Raw genomic sequence first — 21,499 nt, forward strand, 5'->3', positions numbered from 1 at the left:
ATGACTAATATGATGGAAGGTAATGGTTTTGTAACGGCCGGTAGAATTCGTCACCTGAGTGCAAACGGAGATGTTGCGTATCCAGGAGGAGCGCAGTACGACGTGAGCAAGCACTTCCCTCCGGGAATCGGTCGAGAGCACATCCCTGCCAGGATCAATCGGTGACACTTCCCTCCGGGAATCGAGCTAGAGACTTCGCTGTTTACTTGAGTGACGATTCTTTAGCTCTCTGTGAGTCTGAGACACACTGAAGTGCTTCTTTACGGTAGAATACATAAGTCGAATTTCTGTTCCTGGTTAGTAAACAAACAGTACAATCTTGTACTGTTTGTTGAACTGTGAGTTTGCCGGCGGCATACCGGGTCCACTGTGTAGGCAGGGAATTGCAAGTAAGCCACGTACATCAGCTGCATGTATGGAGGAATCCGATATTGTGTATTTCATATTTGTACAATTTTTTGTACTGTACTTTTTTTTTAAATAAATAATTTACGGTGTCCACGTTGTGATTAATTCTAATAGCATCCCGATGGGTATCATGGGTCTGATGTTCTAAACAGACGTGAAGCAAAACCACAACACGATACTTGGTTTCATGAAAACCGATAGGTGTAGGCTGACAATGGCAGGGTTCAGAATGAAATTTTCACTCCGCAGAGGAGTGTGCGCTGAAATGAAACTTCCTGGCAGGCACAAGTCCTGAGTTACAGTCGCGGTCTGGCACACAGTTTTAATCTGTCAGAAAGTTTCAGTTTCAATGGCAGGGTCATCTCAATCATTTGCAAGCGTGAGAATTCCAATGCGGAGACAACATTAGACAACCATAGGTACACACGGCACACTTTACAAACACCTCGGGGGTCGTGCTTACATTGGGATCCGTCTGTAGGTGTAAGGCTTCGATTCGCCGTGAATTACAGTATGTCACTTTGCTATGGAAAGATGTTGCCGTGGGTTCAAAGCGAGCGAGAAAAGACCTTGAAATTTTCTCAATTCCCAAGAAAACCTCACAACACCTCTGTTGCATTCAAGTTCTAAGGCCTCCGATTTTTTTTCTAATTAACTACTCACCCGAAATCGATGAAACTGGCGTTACTTCTCGACGTAATCGCCCTGCAGACGTACACATTTTTCACAACGCTGACGCCATGATTCCATGGCAGCGGCGAAGGCTTCTTTAGGAGTCTGTTTTGACCACTGGAAAATCGCTGAGGCAATAGCAGCACGGCTGGTGAATGTGCGGCCACGGAGAGTGTCTTTCATTGTTGGAAAAAGTCAAAAGTCACTAGGAGCCAGGTCAGGTGAGTAGGGAGCATGAGGAATCACTTCAAAGTTGTTATCACGAAGAAACTGTTGCGTAACGTTAGCTCGATGTGCGGGTGCGTTTTCTAGGTGAAACAGCACACGCGCAGCCCTTCCCGGACGTTTTTGTTGCAGTGCAGGAAGGAATTTTGTTCTTCAAAACATATTCGTAGGATGCACCTGTTACCGTAGTGCCTTTGGAACGCAATGGGTAAGGATTACGCCCTCGTTGTCCCAGAACATGGACACCATCATCTTTTCAGCACTGGCGGTTACCCGAAATTTTTTTGGTGGCGATGAATCTGTGTGCTTCCATTGAGCTGACTGGCGCTTTGTTTCTGGATTGAAAAATGGCATCCACGTCTCATCCATTGTCACAACCGACGAAAAGAAAGTCCCATTCGTGCTGTTGTTGCGCGTCAACATTGCTTGGCAACATGCCACACGGGCAGCCGTGTGGTCGTCCGTCAGCATTCGTGGCACCCACCTGGATGACACTTCTCGCATTTTCAGGTCGTCATGCAGGATTGTGTGCACAGAACCCACAGAAATGCCAACTCCGGAGGCGATCTGTTCAACAGTCATTCGGCGATCCCCCAAAACAATTCTCTCCACTTTCTCGATCATGTCGTCAGACCGGCTTGTGCGAGCCCGAGGTTGTTTCGGTTTGTTGTCACATGATGTTCTGCCTTCATTAAACTGTCGAACCCACGAACGCACTTTCGACACATCCATAACTCCGCCACCACATGTCTCCTTCAACTGTCGATGAATTTCAATTGGTTTCAAACCACGCAAATTCAGAAAACGAATGATTGCACGCTGTTCAAGTAAGGAAAACGTCGCCATTTTAAGTATTTAAAACAGTTCTCATTCTCGCCGCTGGCGGTAAAATTCCATCTGCCGTACGGTGCTGCCATCTCTGGGATGTATTGACAATGAACGCGACCTCATTTTAAAACAATGCGCATGTTTCTATCTCTTTCCAGTCCGGAGAAAAAAAATCGGAGGCCTTAGAACTTGAATGCACCTCGTATGTAAACCGCTTCATGAACGCCAGGAGAATTTTGATGCATAAGCGTGGCGATCTTATACGGACCCTTGGACATCAAATCTATAGAAGCCCTTAAGATCAGCAAGCAGGACATGCTGAACAGTGTAAGTTATCATCGACAGAAAACAAGTACATAAACAACAAAAGAAGACCGCCAAGAAACACACTGATCAGCCAGAACATTATGGCACCCTACCTAGTAGCCGGTATGTCCACCTGTGGCATGAATAACAGCGGCGTCGCGTTACAGGTGTCTTGCGCCAATGTCCAGTGCCCATGGTCACGTGCCGATTTCACTCGCAGTTGCCTATGTCGTGCTGTTAACATTGGCACATGCATGGGTCGTCGGCTGCGAAGGCCCATCGTTAGGAGTGTTCGGTGCTCTGTGCGTTCAGACACAATTGTACTCTGCCCAGCATTACAGTCTGATGTTAGTTCCTCCGCAGTTCGCCGCCTGTCCATTTTACCAGCCTGCCCACCCTACGACGTCCGACATCTGAAATGATGGGTGGCCCCCCAATCCCACGAAGTATGGACATGGTTTCACCTTCGTTTCGCCACGTCTTGAAGACACTCGCCACAGCACACTTCGAATACCCAACAAGTCGTGCAGTTTCCGAAATGCTCGTGCCGAGCCTCTAGGCCATCTAAATCCGCCCTTTGTCAAGCTCAGATAGATCGCACAACTTCCCCATTCTATACACTGACAGCACTCTTACTCATACTAGATGCACCGTGCGTGTGTCTGACTAGCAGTCATTCCTCGTGAGGTGGGGCAACTATCGTCTGGACTGGTTTATAGTGATAGTAGGTCGGTAATCATAATGTTATGGCTGATCAGTGTAAGATTACATCATGAAACAGGACCTTTAGAGCAATTTCATTGCGGAGTAGCTTTTTTTATGGACATTATCTGTAGCTGACGCTACAAGTCGCTTGTACGTGAAGGTAACGCTTTTGGAAGAGAGCGTAGGTTTTATGTCTATTTACATTTAGGTGACAAAAGTCGTGGAATATCTCCTAATTTTATGTCGGTCATGCTTTTGCCCGGCGTATTGCAGCAACCCTGCGTGTCATGGACTCAGTAAGTCGTTGGAAGTTCCCTTCAGAAATGTTGAGCCATATTGCCTCTACAGTCATCCACAGTTGCGAAAGTATTGCCGGTGCAGTATTTTTTGCACGAACTGACCTCTCGATTACGTCCCATGGCGGGTGATCTGGGGAGCCAAACAATTCGCTCGAACTGTCCAGAATGTTCTTCAATCCAAACGCGGTTAACTGTGGCCCAGTGACATGGCACATTGTCATCCACAAAATTTCATTCTTGTTTGGAAGCATGAAGATCATGAATGGCTGCAAATTATCTCCAAGCAGCCAAACGTAACATTTACAGTAAATGATCGGTTCAATTAGACCAGAGGACCCAGCCCCCACGTAAATACAGCCCACATCTTTATGGAGCCCCCACCAGTTTGTACAGTGTCTCGTTGACAATTTGGGTCCATGGCTTCACGGGGTCTGCGCCGCACTCGAACCCTACAGTCAGCTCTTACCAACTGAAATCAGGACTCATCTGACAAGGCCACGGTTTTGCAGTTGTCTAGCGGCCAACCGATATGATCAGCAGCCTAGGAGAGGCGCTGCAGGCGATGTCGTGATGTTAGGAAAGGCACTCGCGTCGGTCGTCTGCTGCCATAGCCAATTCGCCGCACTATCTACATCTACATCTACATCCATACTCCGCAATCCACCATACGGTGCATGGCAAAGGGTACCTCGTACCACAACTAGCATCTTCTCTCCCTGCTCCACTCCCCAACAGAACGAGGGAAAAATGACTGCCTATATGCCTCTGTTCGAGCCCTAATCTTTCTTATCTTGTCTTTGTGGTCTTTCCGCGAAATATAAGTTGGCGGCAGTATAATTGTACTGTAGTCAGCCTCAAATGCTGGTTCTCCAAATTTCCTCGGTAGCGATTCACGAAAAGAACGCCTCGTTTCCTCTAGAGACTCCCACCGGAGTTCTGAAGCATTTCCGTAACACTCGCTTGATGATCAAACCTACCAGTAACAAATATAGCAGCCCGCCTCTGAATTGCTTCTATGTCCTCCCTCAATCCGACCTGGTAGGGATCCCAAACGCTCGAGCAGTACTCAAGAATAAGTCGGATTAGTGTTTTATAAGCGGTCTCCTCTACAGATGATCCACATCTTCCTAAAATTCTACCAATGAACCGAAGACGACTATCCGCCTTCCCCACAACTGCCGTTACATGCTTGTCCCACTTCATATCGCTCTGCGATGTTACGCCCAAATATTTAATCGACGTGACTGTGTCAAGCGCTACACTACTAATGAAGTATTCAAACATTACGGGATTCTTTTTTCTATTCATCTGCATTACTTTACATTTATCTATATTTAGAGTTAGCTACCACTCTTTACACCAATCACAAATCCTGTCCAAGTCATCTTGTACCCTCCTACAGTCGCTCAACGACGACACCTTCCCGTACACCACAGCAAAAAGCCGCCCATTGCTATCCACCCTATCCAAAAGATCATTTATGTAGATAGAAAACAACAGCGGACCTACCACACTTCCCTGGGGCACTCCAGGTGATACCCTCACCTCCGATGAACACTCACCATCGAGGACAACGTAATGGGTTCAATTAATTAAGAAGTCTTCGAGCCACTCACGTATTTGGAAACCAATCCCATGTGCTAACGGATGTGTTCGTCTTGCGTCCCACATTGATTTCTGCGGTTATTTCACGCAGTATTGCTTGTCAGTTAGCACTGACAACTCTACGCAAACGTCGCTGCTCTCGGTCCAAGTAAAGGCAGTCGGGCTCTGCGTTGTCCGTGATGAGGGATAATGCGTGAAATGTCGTATTCTCGGCACACTATTGTCGCTGTGGATCACGGATTATTGAATTCCCTAACGATTTCCGAAAAGGAATATCCTATGCGTCTAGCTCCAACTACTATAGTGAGTTCTGAGTCTGTAAACTCCCATCGTGCGGCCATAATGACGTAGGAGAACTTTTCACACGAATCACCTGAGTGCAAGTGACAGCTCATCCAACGGACTGCCCTTTTATACCTTGTGTACGCGATACTGCCACCATCTGTATATGTGCATATTTCTATCCCATTACTTTTGCCATCTCACTGTAACGTACAGACGTAGAAGTCCAATGGACGAGGACATGGGCACCTGTAGGGAGTTTGAAATGAAATATTTAAATACACTGAATTCTGATTTCTTCTGCCACACAAGTGTACATATGGGCTCGCCGGGGCCGAACTGTGAGGCCGTCCGCTAGTCTAAGTAAACGTAATGGCTAGAGGAATGGGAGGAGAGAGGAGACGTTACAGACCTGAATTAGCTGATGGCTATTTGTGTTGTCTTACTATGGTGGCGCAGATTACCAGAAACAACAGCGTCTGCTGACGCTGCCGTTCTTTCTGCAACATAGGCTCTGTTCGATGTGTAATTTAAAAACGTGACGAAAAATTGGGAATAAAGTTGTGTACCAACAACGTAAAATATTCAGAAAGCACTGGCGAGCCATATCCTGGCAAACATAGTCGAGTTGGGATGAGACCAGGTCTAGGTAAATCCAAATAAGACTAGCATCATTCGCATTGGGATGAGACCAGGTCTAGGTAAATCCAAATAAGACTAGCATGATTCGCATCCCAAGATAGGTGGACAAGGAAGCAGAGAGCGTTAAGCTTCTGCTTGCAACTAGTCGTTAGTTGACGAATGTGGATCTCCCAAGTCAGCATTTTATCAAAAACGAGGCCAAAGAAAAGAAACTGTGCAACAATTTCCACGCGCCGGGTATCCAAGAAGAGGTCTAGGTCAGGCTGGGCCATGGTATGACGACAGAAATGCACGACCCAGATTTTTGCGGAAAGAAACTGAAAATATCGGAAAGGGTCCACGCAGAGGACTGTGGGATGGGAGCTTGGCGCTGGCGTTCTGCCGAGGCTCTTAGTAGGAATCTGTACGAAATTCAAGAGTCGTCAACTTATTACAGTGCATGAATGACCAGTGGCCTGAACAGACGTCATTAGCGTACTGATGAGGAAGAGTGCGACAGTCGTGACAGAACCTTGTGGGACGCCATTCTCTTGGACATGCGGACAGCTGACTGAAGTAGCAACTCGAACCCAGACAACTGCCGACGACTAAAAGCCAGTAGGGAGCCACAAAAGCCCCAGTCAGAGAAGATAAGTAAAACGTGATGGCGTCAAAGTGGTGCCGTATGTCTTATGTGAGTCAAAAAAGACTGCAATGTGGTGTTGGCGTTTAGGAAAAGCCTGTCGGATTGCTGTTCCCAAGTGGACCGGATGGTCTGTTGTGGATTGTCCATTCTGGACACCACACTGACAGTGGGAAAGAGGCCCAAGACTCGAGAATCCAACATGATCTGTATGCAATCATCCTTTCAAGCAGTTTGCAGAGCACGTTGGTGAAGCTAATCGGTCGGTAGCTGTCAATAGACGTTAGGTTTTCACCTGGCTTAATGATTGGTAAGATGATACTGTTTCCCTATTGTGAAGGGAAGACACTTTAGAGCCAAATACAGTTGAACACGTGAGTAGATGTTGTCTTTGAGTACTATTCAGGTGTTGAATAACCCGATTTTGAGTTGACCCAAGGCCTGGGACCATATCATAAGACGAGGCAAGATCCTTAAGCATTTCACAGTCAGTGAAATGTTCATTATATGATTCGAAATAGTGGGGGAGGGGGTGTTTGACATATGGGGAAGTCTTCAACCTGTCGTCTCTGCAGTAGAAAGACATCCTGATAAGAAGCGGTTAGCAATGCTGTCGCCAAGTGGGTTGCAAGGTGTTCAGGAAGAACTGATTCATCGATACAAAAACCACCCTCAAGGACAAGACGTAGAACAGTTGTTAGAATTATATTTTAATACCTGCAGCTGCTACCAGGCGTTGATATATATTAACGGGGACAGGTGAAAATGTGTGCCCCGACCGGGACTCGAACCCGGGATCTCCTGCTCACATGGCAGACGCTCTATCCATCTGAGCCACCGAGGGCACAGAGGATAGTGCGACTGCAAGGACTATCTCGCGCACGCCTCCCGTGAGACCCACATTCTCACCTTATATGTCCACACACTACATTCGTAGTGTCCCACCCCAACACACTCATTACTCGTGGCGTGGGAATCACCACAGAATTCATCAACCGACCACGGCATAACAGCCCGGAAAATTATAATGGACATGAAGACATGCTTACCAAGTGCCGAAGAGTTCGGGGAATGTGTGTGCATCCGCACAGAAGGAGAAGGTCATGGCCAGTGTTGCCAGAACTATGTGCTTATACAGACATGTCCGAAAGAACAGAAACCAGCGCCTATTACCGCTCGGTCACAGCGGCCGGCTGTGCTTAATTGTTTTAATAAAGTTGAGGTTAATATTTAGCAAACTACTTCTAAATTACGACGCCAAAGAAGACCGTTCCTCTTCCTGTTGATAGCCGCCCACTTGTTAAAACACCCTTTCTGCGAGAAAATGGAAAGAAAGTCTCGTGCTTAAGGCATGAGCCTCTATCCGTCACGCCACCTATTCCATTCATATTTGCTTCCACATGATATCTGTTGTGCGCCCTAGTAGTAAACATGCGCGCTACAGGCCTAAAGCATGGAACTTTGATCATAAATGAATTCCATATGGAATAGTAGACATGGAAGATTAAATAAGAAATAAGTAATGACAAGCCCAACCACTGAAAATGGTGTTCGAGTTGCAGAATCGATGAACAGACAAAAATTAATTGGGATGCTATTGGTTATTGCCCGTCGATTTAACTTGTGGCGAAGCACTGTTTGGATCCCAGGGTACCAGGGTACAACAACCGCTGTCAGCATAAACTATCGTGATCATTAAAATATGAATTTCAATGGTTACCTCTGGTAAAACTGTATATTAACTGTGTGCACATGAGTTACAGTGCAGTAGGCCACACATCATTTCTTGCTGGGTTATAGGTACGTGCGAGCAGTATAAAGTTCACAAACACCACACAGTCGTGAGTACATGAGCCACCATCCTTCGTGAGTAACTTTTGTAACCGGACGTCAGAGCATATTCTCGGTGCTTAAGGGATGACGAGGGGTAGGATATTAAACGTACCCTTGACAGCGAGGTCATTAGAGATGGATCACAAGCTCGGATTATGGAAGGATGGACAGGGAAAGCGGCCGTACCATTCCGAAGGAACCATCCCGGCATTTGCTTTAAGCGATTTAGGGAAATCACGGAAAACATAGATCTGTATCTCCGTATGGGGATTTGAACCGTCATCCTGCCGAATACGAGTCCAGTGTGCTAACCACTGCGCCATCTCGCTCGGTCTCAGAGCATTAGAAAAGAGCGATTTGAGATGTATGTTTTGTACTTCGATTGCACTTTGCTATTGAATTAGGAAGTTGAGCACATTGCAGCTCAATGGTGATATGCTTTTAAGAGGAAAGTTTACGTGGGCTGCAATGCATCTTTGATCTAGTGGTATCTTATTCGTTTTCTCTCATGAGGATATTATTAATGGTTTAATCTTTTTTTCTGTGCAGGCACAACATTTAAGAGGGAAACACAAAACACATAGTAACGAGAGATTTAAAACGAATGAATATCAATGCCCGAGCTAGAATGCGAAGCAATTATATCCGCTTCATGTGGCAGAAGCTGTTCTCCATGAAACGTACCGCGATAAACTGCATTTTAGCCATCGCCGAGGACGTTATCAAACTCCTCATGTCACAGAATTTAAACTAATAGTGCCCGCAGCTTGTGGTCTCGCGGTTGCGTTCTCGCTTCCCGAGCACGGGGTCCCGGGTTCGATTCCCGGCGGGGTCAGGGATTTTTACCTGCCTCGAGACGACTGGGTGTTTGTGTTGTTCTCATCACTTCATTATCCTCCATGCAAGTGGAAGATTGGATTGAGAAACTGTTGGGAATGTGTACGGGCGCTGATAACCGCGCAGTTGCGCGCCCCACAATCTAAACATCATCATCAATAAACTAGTAGTGCATGATAGCAGAGCAAGTGGCATTTTCGTTCATTTCTGATTACATGAAAATATAATGTGTGCTTACTACTGGAGGCCTGTTTTTCTTTTTTTTTTTTGCCAAGGGTCTGACAACTCGTCGAAATCAGTCCCTTTGGAGACAATCCTAGCCTCATTTGGATGATAACGGCGTTTGAAGAAACGATCGTACTGATCGGAAATGCGTTAGCGAAACCATGGAAAGCCTATGTCGGAATGGCAACGTGGAGATTTAAACCCCAGTTTAAAGGGAATTCGCGCCGAGTGATTTCCGCACTACACCATCTTACTGACAACTGAGACGAGGATAGCAAACACTGAATAACGATGATAACCTTCACAGACCTATTGCAAGTTATGAAACGGATGCCGAGTAGGAATAAAACTGCCACCAGGAAATAAATAACAGGAGATAAGATACGGAAGCGCAACACCCCCCCCCCCCCAACAGTGATTTTACTGTCTAAGTAGGAACTTCAGAGAGTAACACACGTTGTCCCACGTCAAGACCGTTGTCCAACAAGAGTGGCGCAATGTTAAATGAGAGACCATGTTCCGGGTTTCCTGCAGAGAGAGTTCCGCTGCTGTAAGGATAATTATCGAATACCGAGGGAGGTGGAGCAGTGGATAGCACACTGGACTCGCATTCGGAAGTTCGACGGTTCGAACCCGCACCCAGCCGTTCAGATTTAGGTTTTCCGTGACTTCCCTAATTCGCTCCAGGCGAATGCCGGCATGGTTCCTTTGAAAGGGCACAGCCGATTTCCGATTTCCTTCCCCTTCCTTGACATCATCCGAGCTTGTGATCCGTCTCTAATGAGCTCGATGTCGCCGGGACGTTAAACCCAAGCTCCCTTCCTTGATAACAAGTGAACCACAGTGAACGATTGAAATGACGTGGCAACTGCAAACGTACTCCAAATCTGAAGTAGGTGGAACAGTATGAGTCTTGTGGGAAATCGTCTAAATTACAACAGGTTCACCGTGCAATTCTGCCGATATACAGAAAGAACGGGATATCTCGTCTAGCCGCAGTGAAATGGCGCTAACAATTTTACCAAGACCGCACAGACGAGGTTGATGCTGATCGGGAAGTCCAGATACTGCACCATGCGATTTCCGTCTCCAACGAGCTGAAAGAACCTCTGCGAGAAAAGAGATTTTCCAACCACGAGGACGCTGACACAACGGTTCTCCCACGAGTGGATTTCTGTCGCTGAGGAATTGAATGACCGCGGAACGTTCCGATCATTGTTTTCAGAGACTTTGTTACTATGTTCCAAAACAATATCATTTATCCGTGTCACTTTGAAATGCAGAGCAGCATTCAATAAAATTCATTTGCCCTGCCTTAGCATCGTGTAAATTAATTTTTGAACTCCCCTCGTAACTATATAGCACAGGAACGAAGATAAGGTCTACTTCGTGCCTGATTTCATAAACGGGCGAAATAGCTATGCAAATTAGGAGTGTGCCATGTTGGTGCCACCGCTACACGAAATATCAGCGAGAAACCGCTGTCCGCGTGACGCGCTGTCAGTTTAGGCTGAAGAAGCCTGGCTCAACTGCAAAAACAGCCACGCGTCACACGAAAGCCGTCATTCAATAAACGTGTTTTCGTTCCCTTTTTCAGCGTGGGCACCTTCACCGGACTTTTTTACCTCGACAGTTCTAACAAACTGCGAATGAAATCTAATGCATGTGAAGTGGTCCAGTAATTTCCTGCATCCATTACATGGTTTTTATTTTTTCAACTATACAAAATTTTATGCTTATCGCAGATCATTACAGAATCTATAGATATTGCTTATTTACAGTCCCTCTGCCGAAAATACCGAATTTATGGAAACAAATAACTTAGAAAAATTCTGTACAGTGGAACTGGAAAGTTAGTAACAAACTCGGACAAAACAACATAAAAAGAGAGAGCTTCAAATTGATGGGGGTGACTGTTGCAGCTACATTGCTTCCTCGATCATTACCTGTTGTTCTCCGTTTTACCATGTGCAACTTAGTAGCAAGTGTGCGACGTGATGTTCTTCGAGAACACGACAATACCTCCTACAACGCAATAGATGTTCCACCTCCAGGACCGCCTGATAGCACACTGTGTGATTTGTGTTTTGCGGAGGTTTGTTGTTTACTACTTCATATAGAACGGTAAGGAGACGTAGGCTACAGGGTTATACGGCAACTGTCGTCGCAGGAAACCTCAACAGGAACAGAACTGACTAGCGAACAAGTTAAAACAGTAAACAGAAGATACAGTTACACTATGTGATCGAAAGTATTCGAACACTTGGCTGAAAATGACTTACTAGTTCGTGGAGCATTCCATCGGTAATGGTCGAATTCAGTATGGTGTTGGCCCACCCTTAGCCTTGATGACAGCTTCCACTCTCGCACGTATACGTTCAATGAGGTGCTGGAAGGTTTCTTGGTGAATGGCAGCCCATTCTTCACGGAGTGTTGCACTTAGGTGAGGCGCATCTCGTGGTCGTGCGGTAGCGTTCTCGCTTCCTACGCCCGGGTTCCCGGGTTCGATTCCCGGCGGGGTCAGGGATTTTCTCTGCCTCGTGATGGCTGGGTGTTGTGTGATGTCCTTAGGTTAGTTAGGTTTAAGTAGTCCTAAGTTCTAGGGGACTGATGACCATAGATGTTAAGTGCCATAGTGCTCAGAGCCATTTGAACCATTTTTGAACTTAGGTGAGGTACGATGTCGGTCGGTGAGGCGTGCCACGAAGTTGGCGTTCCAAGACTTCCCAACGGTGTTCTACAGGATTCAGGGCATGACTCTGTGCAGGCTAGTTCATTACAGGGATGTTATTGTGGTGTAACCACTCCGCCACAGACCGTGCATTATGAACGGTGCTCTATCTTGTTGAAAGATGCAATCGCCATCTCCGAATTGCTCTTCAACAGTAGGAAGTAAGAAGGTGTTTAAAACATCGATGTAGGCCTGTGCTGTTATAGTGCCACGCAAAACAACAAGGGGTGAAAGCCCCTTCTATGAAAAACACGAATGCACCATAACACCACCGCCCCCCTCCACACAACCTTTTCCCATTGTTCAGTCGTCCAATGGTTCCGCTCCTTACACAGTGCGATGCGTTGGTTGGTATTTACCGGCGTGATGTGTGGCTTATGAGCAGCCTCTCGACCACGAAATTCAAGTTTTCTCACCTCCCGCCTAACTGTCATAGTACTTGCAGTGGATTCTGATGGAGTTTGGTATTCCTGTGTGATGGTCTGGATAGATGTCTGCCTATTACACATTACAACATGCACCAGCACAAGGCGCTCACCTGCAGTTTGGCATGCCGTGGCCGATCCTATTATGCAAAGATTTTAGTTTTACAAGGTGTCACCAGGTAATAAATAACTACCGTTGTCCATATAGCAATGAGAAAAGCATTGTAGTCTGAAAGTGATTAGCATACATATGTCGTAGCAAATAATAAGTCGTAGTACAGTCAGAGAATGACAGAAAACGGTAAAACTAGGGAATGGAAACATGAGAAAGGATTGGGATGTAAAAGTGAGAGAAATTATATTATAGCGTAGAATGACATTACAAGTAAATCGAAATCTCAGACACAGGAACTGCCAACAACAGTAAGACCCAAAAATGGGGCAGACTGAATCTATAAATAAAATCGAGAAAAATTTAAAATATCGTCAAGGAGGAAGAAACGGTCTATGTATCTGCTTAGAACAGAGCTACGGTTTTTTTAGGTAAAAAGAAATTTTGTAGTTGCAGGCTCTGGTTTCGCGAAATCCTGCTGCATTATGGTTAAGTATTTGTTAACATGCCACTAACTACAAACAGGGATGAAAATTTAAAGGCAGTACAAAGGGCGGTAATTACTTTCAGTCGTTGCTTTCTTAGTAAGTGAGGAGAACTGTCATTGCTGGACGAAATAAACGTCATAATTTATAATGCTAAACGGCAATATACACTGCGTATTTCTGATATTATTACTACACAGCTAATATGAATCAAACGTCTAAAGATGCTTTTCAGGCAGATTTATACACTTATATTGAAGTGATTTCTCTTCATGAAAGTTCGTTACTTGTGCCTGTGTTTGCCTTAAAAATAAATACGTTAGGAATATTTTGCCTTGAAATAAAAAAGAAAAATAATACGGACGCTTAATTTGATTTTATTTTGAGCAAAACCCATTTTCCTGTAAACGAATTAAGCGTCCGTCTTTTTTTCTTTTTTTTTTTTTCAAGGCGAAATATTCCCAACGGACACAAGTAACACGCTTTCATAAAGAAAAATCAAAAATCACCTCTAGATAAGTGTATAAATCTACCTGACAAGCATCTTTAGACGTTGGATTCATATTAGATGTGTAGTAAAAACATCAGAAAATACGCATTGTATATTGCCGTTTGGCGTTCGTCTTATTATAGGAATTTTTCCAACTTTTGGTGTTTACGGATGGTTTGACAATAAGAGGTAGCGGACAATTGTCTCTCTCTAAGCAGAAACTTTCAATCGAGAATACTTTTCTCCACGCAGTGCTGTTTCCAGATGTAAACAACAATCTCGTTATGCCGCTATTCAGAACACAATGGCAGTTCGCTGTTCTGTGAATTTTAGCAGGGCATTCAGAGCACGTCTCTCTTCCAGAAAGAGTTTTCTGTGCCGGAGCTTATAACGAAATTCGTGGGGAGGGATGGTGGGAGGGGCAGCTGGGGCTACGGTGAGGGTGGAGGGGAGGGGAGCGCAACGGAGTTCAAAAGCCTGCCAGGATATTTCCAGGGTAACTGAGGAATCTGTCTTTTCTATATGTCAATTAAAAATCAATCCGATTTCAGTTGTAAATTTAAGCTGAATTAATGTAAACGAATGAACGAAGAGTAATAGTACATTGTTACAGCGGCCTCAGTCTTTTCCGCATGAGTTGTTGCATAGACGGTAATACTGTGTATTAAGTCCATTCCTCCCATTACGATGTTTCGCGAAGCTGTGAGTGCTAAGCTTCACTTCATTATACAGTATTGATGAGAGTAAAGGATTTACATCGACGTCCGTACTCTTTGAAACATTGTGAAGTGCATGGCAAAGTATGTCTTCCATTGTGCTAGTTATTAGGTTTTCTTTCCATTCCATTCAATCCTTTATGGAGTGCGGGAAGACTGACTGTGTAGCCCCGTCTATGTGCGCTGTAAAATGTCTAATCTTCACCTCGTGAGCCATACGAGAGCAATACGTATGGAATTGTAATGTATTCCACAAGTCATCATTCAAAATCAGTTCTTTAAGCCTTGTAATTAGGCTTTCTCGGGATAGCTGGGGTCTATTTTGAAGCGTCTGTCAGTTCAGTTTCTTCAGCATCTCCGTGACAATCTCCCATGGGTGACACTAACACGTGACATTTGTCGTACCCTTCTCTCTGTATGTTAAATATCCCCTGTGTTAACTATTTGGTGCGGGTCCCACACAACAGGGCAATATTCTAGCACGGGACATTGGCGTTTATTGATCGAATTTCCCTTGCATTCTGAGCATGTGATTAATTTCTGCGAATCGCACGATTGTACAGTTTTACTTATTTGTTCAATATATTTTCTGAGCGTAATAAATAAATAAATAAATCATCTTCGTGGAACAGATTTTCTGAGCATGATAACAAATATCTTATTACAACAAGCACATACCCGATTCAAGCTGTTTGGGTCACACAAGTTAGAGTGTATTTTAAGATGACTGTGTAATCCATTTCGAGAGCTCCATCATTTACAACAACCAGCGGACGCAGAGAGTTGTCGCAGTGCAATCGTCCTCTGCCCTGGTCTCAGTTACGTGTTCCTCCACAAACATTGGAGAAAACTCTTTGGAGAAGAAAACAGGAGATGTGCTTCACCGTCTTTGAGTGCCTGAAGCTATGTAGCATCTCTAAACACGTCGGCATAAGTAAATTTTGGAAATTTATGGTAAGGTCTTATGGCACCAAACTGCTTAGGTCATCGGTCCCTAAACCCACACACTACTTAATCCAACTTAAACCAACTTTTGCTACGGACAACACACACAATCATGCCCGAGGGAGGACTCGAAGCTCCGACGGGGGGAGCCGCACGGACCGTGACAAGGCGCCTGAGACCGTGCGGCTACCCCGCTCGGCATACGTGGATGTTAAGCTCTAAACTTCCTGCCTTAGTGAGATGTCTTCTCGCTTCTACACAAAACTGCTCGTAAGTTTCAAATTTTGCTGTGAAACAGTGACTCCACTTTCTCCTAAGGAGCGATTTATCACTGTGTCGTACAGGGTGAGCAGTTTAACGTCCTGTTCATTCACATTTGGTTTTATGAAAGTCTTCAGCACATCCATTTGACACTCTACCGTGCCGTATTTCTTGACTAGTTCAGAAAAACAAAAACTGTTCATAAACTCTGCATCTTTTCTACAAGTGGAAATTAAAATAAGAGTGTAATGAGTAATTTATTCATACTGGTAACGGACAGTTATTTCAGAAACAATTTCCTACGATATTTCATTCCCAGATATTCCGTCATCATTTATTATTATTATTATTATTATTATTATTATTATTATTCTCAAAGGCATGAAAACTACAATGTTGTGTTCCCAAGTCATGAATGGTTTATCCTTCCTATACTTTCCAGCGGCACTGCATGAGAAATATCCGCTATAGTTGGTCTACAGACAGTGTATGATTAGACTGACTTTCAACGTGGTCATTAGTTTAATAATCCCTGCTACCGGAAGTGACCACTATTCGTTTTACATCATTAGCACATCTACCCTCGTATATCATCTGCCCAGTCACTGCAGCATCTTATCAAATACCATATATGTCAGAATTAGAAGCCCAACAGTCTGAAAAAGCAGCCAATGATGTATGTGGCGGCAGTCTACACAAGAAGACCTACTACTCAAACAGTACGTACCGGCAGCAAATTATTTAATGATGCCTAGCATTAAGCCCATAAGTTCAATTTTAGAAACTACTCATTCTATAACTTTTTATTAACTTCTTAAGTAATAGAACCTAGTATGTTGTCCTCGATGGTGAGTGTTCATCGGAGGTCAGGGTATCATCTGGAGTGCCCCAGGGAAGTGTGTTAGGTCTGCTGTTTTTTCTATCTACATAAATGACCTTTTGGATAGGGTGGATAGCAATGTGTGGCTGTTTGCTGATGATGCTGTGGTGTACGGGAAGGTTTCGTCGTTGAGTGACTGCAGGAGGATACAAGATGACTTGGACAGGATTTGTGATTGGTGTAAAGAATGGCAGCTAACTCTAAATATAGATAAACGTAAATTAATGCAGATGAATAGGAAAAAGAATCCCGTAATGTTTGAATACTCCATTAGTAGTGTAGCGTTTGACACAGTCATGTCAATTAAATATTTGGGCGTAACATCGCAGAGCGATATGAAGTGGGACAAGCGTGTAATGGCAGTTGTGGGGAAGGCGGATAGTCGTCTTCGGTTCATTGGTAGAATTTTGGGAAGATGTGGCTCATCTGTAAAGGAGACCGCTTATAAAACACTAATCCGACTTATTCTTGAGTACTGCTCGAGCGTTTGGGATCCCTATCAGGTCGGATTGAGGGAGGACATAGAAACAATTCAGAGGCGGACTGCTAGATTTGTTACTGGTGGGTTTGATCATCACGCGAGTGTTACGGAAATGCTTCAGGAACTCGGGTGAGAGTCTCTGGAGGAAAGGAGGCGTTCTTTTCGTGAATCGCTACTGAGCAAATTTAGAGAACCAGCATTTGAGGCTGACTGCAGTACAAGTTTACTGCCGCCAACTTAAATTTCGCGGAAAGACCACAGAGATAAGATAAGAGAGATTAGGGCTCGAACAGAGGCATATAGGCAGTCATTTTTCCCTCGTTCTGTTTGGGAGTGGAACAGGGAGATAAGATGCAAGTTATGGTACGGGGTACCCTCCGCCACGCACCGTATGGTGGATTGCGGAGTATGTATGTAGATGTAGATGTAGAACACATGTCTAATATCATCTCAGTCATAATTTATTTCACTTTCTGACACAAAATCAGCAGCAGCTCAGTCCAAAAGTATTTTCGCAACAGCCCATTTGGTTGGCGATCTACCTCCGACCATTTTATCCTCCTGAACTCAGCATGGACAGCCATTTCCGCTACTTCACACTGATCCGCTCTGGTTCCCATCGATTGCTTCAATTCATCACTTGTTGTGGTCTTCAGTCCGAAGACTGTTTTGATGCAGCTCTCCATGCTAGTCTAACCTGTGCAAGCCTCTTCACCTCTGTATAAGTACTGTATCCCAGGCCTACACCCTTTCACCCTTTTGACCCTGCGTTCTGTATTCATACCTTGGTCTTCCTGTACAAATCCACCTCCTCCCCCCCCCCCCCCTGTTTCTTCCCCACGTCCACATCTGTTTCCATTAGCAAACTGACTATTCCTTGTCGCCTAAGGATGTGTCCTATCAGTCGATTCCTTCTTTTAGTCAAGTTGTGACATAAAATTTCTTTTTCCTTCCAATTCGATTCATTATATCCTCAATTATTCTATCTACCTATCTAATCTTCAGCTTTATTCTACAGCAGCACATTTCAGAAGCTTCTAGCGTCTTCTTGTCTGATCTGCTAATCATCCACAATTAACTTGCGTACGAGGCTATACTCCAGACAAACACCTTCAGAAAAGACTTACTAACAATTAAATTAATGTTTGATGTTAACGAATTCCTCTTTTTCAGAAATGCTTTTTTTGCTATTGCTGCTCTGCGCTTAATATCCTTTCCACTCCAGCAAAACTTATCTATTGCTTTTAGTTTTTCACTTCCAAACAGTTTCCTCAGCATCGCCCGATTTAATTCGATTACACTCCATTCCCCGTGCCTTGCTTTTGTTGGTGTTCATCTTGTACTCACTTTGCAAGACGCTATGCATTCAGTTCAATTGCTCTTCCAAATATCTGACAAAATTGCAATTTTGTCGGTAATCCTGAAAATATATATTTGTTTTCCATGAGCTTTAATTCCTTTTTCGTATTTCCCTTTTTTCGCTTATTACTTGCTCATTGTACAGACTGAATAACATCTGGGATAGACTACAGCCCTGTCTCAACTCTTTCTCACTTACGACTTTCATGTTCTTTGACTTTTATAGCTGGAGTTGGTTTCTGCACAAGTTGCAAATAATAATTTGTGCACTTTTATCCCTGCTGCCTTCAGGATTTGCAGGAGTGTACTACAGTCAACACTGTCAAAAGCTTTCTCTAAATCTACAAGTTCTATAAACGCAAGTCTGCCTTTCTTCTATTTATCTGCTACGGTAAGTCGTAGGGTGTAAATTTCTTTAGGCCTGCTGTTGTGTTATTTTTCACTCAAAATGACTACTACAAATAGACTGAAAACTGTGTCATCCCACATCGGTGGGCCAACAGTAGAAGCTGTTGCCTTTGTACTTCTATTTACCGAGCGAGGTGGCGCAGTGGCTAGCACACTGGACTGGCATTCGGGAGGACGACGGTTCACTCCCGGGTCCGTCCATTCTGATTTATTTTTTCGTGATTTCCTTAAATCTGTTCAGGCAAATGCCGGGATGGTTCCTTTGAAAAGGGCACGGCCGACTTCCTTAGCCATCCTTCCCTAATCCGATGAGACCGAAGACCTCGCAGTTTGGTCTCCTCCCCGAAAACAACCCAGCCCTCTTCTACGTTACCGCAAGTTTTGTCATACTTGTAACCAACAGTGGCTGCCGTTTGTTCTGCAGCAAACTACGCGCTGTGGTCTCTGGAATGGGAAATGAACTACATGTTATCATACACGAGGAGTATGTTTCCTGTAGTAAAGTTTAGAGGATCCAAGTCCTTAAGAAGACTAATTATCTCCTATAAATATCATCATCATTTAAGACTGATTATGCCTTTTAGCGTTCAGTATGGAGCATAGTCCCCCTTATACAATTCCTCCATGATCGCCTATTCAGCGCTAACATTGGTGCCTCTTCTGATGTTAAGCCTATTGCTTCAAAATCATTCTTAACCGAATACAGGTACCTTCTCCTTGGTCTACCCCGACTCCTCCTACCCTCTACTGCTGAACCCAAGAGTCTCTTGGGTAACCTTGCTTCTCCCATGCGTGTAACATGACCCCACCATCTAAGCCTGTTCGCCCTGACTGCTACATCTAGAGAGTTCATTCCCAGTTTTTCTTTGATTTCCTCATTGTGGACACCCTCCTGCCATTGTTCCCATCTAATGTAGGTTAATTCTTACAAAGAGGTAAACAGCAACCAGCTTTTTTGTAAGAATTAACCTACATTAATTGTACACAGCCACGGTCTCATCATGTCAGTTTTAGACAAAATAGCATTGTTCCCATCTACCAGTACCTGCAATCATCCTAGCTACTTTCATATCCGTAACCTCAACCTTATTGATAATGTAACCTGAATCCACCCAGCTTTCGCTCCCATACAACAAAGTTGGTCGAAAGATTGAACGGTGCACAGATAACTTAGTCTTGGTACTGACTTCCTACTTGCAGAAGGGAGTAGATCGTAGCTGAGCGCTCACTGCATTAGCTTTGCTACACCTCGCTTCCAGTTCTCTCACTATGTTGCCATCCTGTGAGAATATGCATCGTAAGTACTTGAAACCGTCCACCTGTTCTAACTTCATTCCTCCTATTTGGCACTCAATCCGTTTATATCTCGTTCCCACTATAAAAATAAGAAAACAAAAGAGTATTTCGTTTTTAAGGTCATTTTCACGTAATATTTATTCCGTAGGGTGTTTCCAATATAGAGATTGAAGAACTGACATGGTGCATTCCCTTCGCATCAATCCTTATGGGAATAATTCTAGAAGGGATTTTCACTGGTCATTTTTGTGCTAGTGAATGAATAGTGATTCTCCCAACTCCGTCCCTTAACTCGCGAATATGAGAGTGTAAGATAGGACAAAAATTCAAACGATGTAGATTTTAATTATTTCTTGTTCTTTGTTCTTTCGTTAGTGTATCCGCACAACGATACTTTCGGGGTTTTACTACATCCTAGCTGACCTTTTGTCGATTTCGTCTCGAGCCGGGAAACACTGCGGGCGCTTTGAGGGGTAAGGGGTTATGGCGTGCTTAGGGAGCCCTGCGGTAATTACGGTGAGACGGGACTCCCTAACAAGCAGCCCTCGCACAGATTCCCATTAGACTGATAATTATGCCATTAAACGTCCCACCAAGAAAACGGCGCTAACTCTTCTCTTTGTTCCGGGTCTTCATCGCAGTACGCTTTAACGTAAAGACTAATACACCAAAGAGTTCTTTAACAAAGCTCGACGGACTGTGAGGTTTTGATTGGTAGGATAATGTTACAAAGCTTATTATTGTATCTCCTAAAGGAGTCCTTTGGCATTGGGAACCTTCAAAAAGACCTACTGATTGCGCCTCAGCCCGTGCGACTGTAATCAAATACTGAATGTACATTCGGCAGCGATAAAAACTTAACACTTGCTTCTGCCCGAAAGTGAGTGGAAAAACAGAAAATTGTATTTGTTTCTTCATGTTATTTTATATTTTGATACTGTCTAATACTGTTTTAAGTTTTAACAGCAGTAAATGTGAGAAACTTGGTTCCTGTCATAACTGCGTCAATGGAATAGGAGCAGTAACACAAAGATTATTCATTTTTTGGATTTGCAGCTCTTGTATTTTTTTTCAGGTTTGCAGTTCAAATTATTGAATATAGGTTCCGTCTTTTATGCAATATACTGTTTTCTCTTGTTACCTAAACAGATTAGATTATATTAGTACTTGTTCCATAGATCATGAATACGACACTTCGTAATGATGTGGGACGTGTCAGGTTAATAAAAGGTGTCTATACAAGATATTACATTAGACAAAATATTACATGACACTCAATATTTTTAATTTTTTTGTGGGGTTTGGGAAATTACCCACTTACTATATCCAAAAATTCATCTAATGAGTAGAAGGAGTTGCCATTAAGAAATTCTTTTAATTTCCTTTTAAATGCTATATGGCTATCTGTCAGACTTCTGATG

At 44.0% G+C, this 21,499-nt stretch overlaps 1 non-coding gene across 1 annotated transcript; it reads right to left on the bottom strand.

Moving 5' to 3' along the window:
• Positions 1 to 7,364: 7,364 nt before the first annotated feature.
• On the bottom strand, positions 7,365 to 7,439 carry Trnat-ugu. The gene has a single exon. It is a non-coding gene; the product is annotated as a tRNA-Thr (tRNA).
• Between the last annotated feature and the right edge of the window lie 14,060 nt (positions 7,440 to 21,499).

The sequence above is a fragment of the Schistocerca piceifrons genome, chromosome X (genome assembly GCF_021461385.2).
Source record: "Schistocerca piceifrons isolate TAMUIC-IGC-003096 chromosome X, iqSchPice1.1, whole genome shotgun sequence".
NCBI lineage: Eukaryota > Metazoa > Arthropoda > Insecta > Orthoptera > Acrididae > Schistocerca > Schistocerca piceifrons.